This window comes from Rhipicephalus microplus, unplaced genomic scaffold (genome assembly GCF_043290135.1).
Source record: "Rhipicephalus microplus isolate Deutch F79 unplaced genomic scaffold, USDA_Rmic scaffold_46, whole genome shotgun sequence".
Taxonomy (NCBI): Eukaryota; Metazoa; Arthropoda; class Arachnida; order Ixodida; family Ixodidae; genus Rhipicephalus; species Rhipicephalus microplus.
The window spans coordinates 2,803,194-2,807,250 of NW_027464619.1; positions in this window are offsets into that span (position 1 = coordinate 2,803,194).

A 4,057-nucleotide genomic window follows, 5' to 3' on the forward strand; every position below is an offset into this window, starting at 1 on the left:
CATCTCATCAAGTGACATTGTTTAATGCGGTTTTACGACGGTTCATATCTTAACCTAACCTAACATTCGCACTTGTATTAAAAAACGCTCTATTACACTGTTTCGTTCACAATTAGGATATTTGCATAACCTCACAGTTTTTCACCAACTTATTGCAGTACAGAACGCTGTATCTCGCTAAATGACATCGTTCTTTAAGGTTTCACGATGCTTGCATGCGCTTTAACGAGAATATCACAACATAGCAGTTTCGCACTTGTAACGGTACAACACGCAGTATTTGGCTTGTTCATGCCGTTTTGTGTGCTTTCACAACATTTCACCTATCGCAGTTTCGTACTCGCAATAAAACAACACTATCTCGTTAGATGACGTTGTTTTTGGTAGTTTCACGACGCTACCTAGCTTAAACTAACATAACTCAACCTAATATAACCTTCGCACTTCTATCGTTAGAAAACGTTTTACTCGCTACTTTACATTGCTTTCTACAACAATACGACGGTTTCAAGCGCTTTCACATTAGATATCACAGTTCCCAACTTGTAAAGGTGAAAAACACTGCATCTCACTAATTGACATTGTTTAATGCGGTTTTACGACGGTTCATACCTTAACCTAACGTAACCTAACCTAACCTAACCTAACCTTACCTAACCTAACCTAACCTAACCTAACCCAACCCAACCCAACCTAACCTAACCTAACCTCACCTAAACTAACCTAACCCAACCTAACCTAACCTAACCTAACCTAACCCAACCCAACCCAACCCAACCTAACCTAACCTAAGCTAACCTAACCAAACCTAACCTAACTTAACCTAACCTAACGTAACCTAACCTAACCTAACCTATTCTAACGTAACCTAACCTTTCCTGACCTAACCTAACCTAACGTAACCTAACCTAACCTAACCTAACATAACCTAACGTAACCTAACCTAACCTAACCTAACGTAACCTAACCTAACCTAACCCAACCTAACCCAACCCAACCCAACCCAAACCAACAACACCCAACCCAACCTAACCTAACCTAACCTAACCTTACCTAACCTAACCAAATTATCCTTACCTAACCTAACCTAACCTAACGTAACCTAACCTAACCTAACCTAACGTAACCTAACCTAACCTAACCTAACCCAACCTAACCTAACCTAACCTAACCCAACTCAACCAAACCTAACCTAATCTAACCTAACCTAACCTAACCTAACCTAACAAAACCTAACCTAACCTAACCTAACCTAACCTAACCTAACGACGGTTGCAAGCGCTTTCACATTAGATATCGCAGTTCCCGACTTTTAATGGTGAAAAACACTGCATCTCACTAATTGACATTGTTTAATGCGGTTTTACGACGGTTCATATCTTAACCTAACGTAACATTCGCACTTGTATCTAAAACCGCTCTATTACACTGTTTTGTTCACAATTACCATATTTGCATAACCTCACAGTTTTTCACCAACTTATTGCAGTACAGAACGTTGTATCTCGCTAAATGACATTGTTCTTTAGGTTTCACGATGCTTGCATGCGCTTTAACGAGAATATCACAATATAGCAGTTTCGCACTTGTAACGGTAGAACACGCAGTATTTGGCTTGTTCATGCCGTTTTGTGTGCTTTCACAACATTTCACCTATCGCAGTTTAATACTCGCTATAAAACAACACTATCTCGTTAGATGACGTCGTTTTCGGTAGTTTCACGACGCTACCTAGCTTAAACTAACCTAACCTAACCTAACCTTCGCACTTCTATCGTTAGAAAACGTTTTACTCGCAACTTTACAATGTTTTCTACAAGATTACGACGGTTTCATGCGCTTTCACATTAGATATCGTAGTTCCCGACTTGTAATGTTGAAAAACACTACATCTCACTAAGTGACATTGTTTAATGCGGTTTTACGACGGTTGATATGTCAACCTAACCTAACATTCGCACTTGTATCTAAAGACGCTCAATTACACTGTTTCGTTCACAATTACGATATTTGCTTGACCTCACAGTTTCTCACCAACTTATTACAGTACAGAACGCTGTATCTCGCTAAATGACATCGTTCTTTAAGGTTTCACGATACTTTCATGCGCTTTACCGAGAATGTCAAAACATAGCAGTTTCGCACTTGTAACGGTACAACACGCAGTATTTGGCTTGTTCATGCCGTTTTGTGTGCTTTCACATTTTACCTATCGCAGTTTCGTACTCGCAATAAAACAACACTATCTCGTTAGATGACGTCGTTTTTGGTGGTTTCACGACGCTACCTAGCTTAAACTAACATAACTCAACCGAACATAACCTTCGCACTTCTATCGTTAGAAAACGTTTTACTCGCTACTTTACATTGCTTTCTACAACATTACGACGGTTTCAAGCGCTTTCACATTAGATATCGCAGTTCCCAACTTGTAAAGGTGAAAAACACTGCATCTCACTAAGTGACATTGTTTATTGCGGTTTTACAACGGTTCATACCTTAACCTAACGTAACCTAACCTAACCTAACCCAACCTAACCTAACATAACCTAACCTAACCTAACCTAACCTGACCAAATCTAACCTAACGTAACCTAACCTAACCTAACCTAACCTAACCTAACGACGTTTGCAAGCGCTTTCACATTAGATATCGCAGTTCCCGACTTGTAATGGTGAAAAACACTGCATCTCTCTAAGTGACATTGTTTAATGCGGTTTTACGACGGTTCATATCTTAACCTAACCTAACATTCGTACTTGTATTGAAAAACGCTCTATTACACTGTTTCGTTCACAATTACGATATTTGCATAACCTCACAGTTTTTCACCAACTTATTGCAGTACAGAACGCTGTATCTCGCTAAATGAAATTGTTCTTTAAGGTTTCACGATGCTTGCATGCGCTTTAACGAGAATAACACAATATAGCAGTTTCGCACTTGTAACGGTAGAACACGCAGTATTTGGCTTGTTCATGCGGTTTTGTGTGCTTTCACAACATTTCACCTATCGCAGTTTAATACTCGCTGTAAAACAACACTATCTCGTTAGATGACGTCGTTTTTGGTAGTTTCACGACGCTACCTAGCTTAAACTAACCTAACCTAACCTAACCTTCGCACTTCTATCGTTAGAAAACGTTTTACTCACCACTTTACAATGTTTTCTACAAGATTACGACGGTTTCATGCGCTTTCACATTAGATATCGCAGTTCCCAACTTGTAAAGGTGAAAAACACTGCATCTCACTAAGTGACATTTGTTTAATGCGGTTTTAGCGCGGTTCATATCCTAACCTAACCTAACCTAACCTAACCCAACCCAACCTAACCTAACATAACCTAACCTAACCTAACCTAACCAAACCTAACCTAACGTAACCTAACCTAACCTAACCTAACCTAACCTAACGACGTTTGCAAGCGCTTTCACATTAGATATCGCAGTTCCCGACTTGTAATGGTGAAAAACACAGCATCTCACTAAGTGACACTGTTTAATGCGGTTTTAGCGCGGTTCATATCTTAACCTAACCTAACCTTACCTAACCCAACCTAACCTAACCTAACCTAACCAAACCTTACCTAACATCCCTAACCTAACCTAACCTAACCTAACCAAACCTAACCTAACCTAACCTAACGTAACCTAACCTAACCTAACCTAACCTAACGACGTTTGCAAGCGCTTTCACATTAGATATCGCAGTTCCCGACTTGTAATGGTGAAAAACACTGCATCTCATCAAGTGACATTGTTTAATGCGGTTTTACGACGGTTCATATCTTAACCTAACCTAACATTCGCACTTGTATTAAAAAACGCTCTATTACACTGTTTCGTTCACAATTACGATATTTGCTTGACCTCACAGTTTCTCACCAACTTATTACAGTACAGAACGCTGTATCTCGCTAAATGACATCGTTCTTTAAGGTTTCACGATACTTGCATGCGCTTTACCGAGAATGTCAAAACATAGCAGTTTCGCACTTGTAACGGTACAACACGCAGTATTTGGCTTGTTCATGCCGTTTTGTGTGCTTTCACA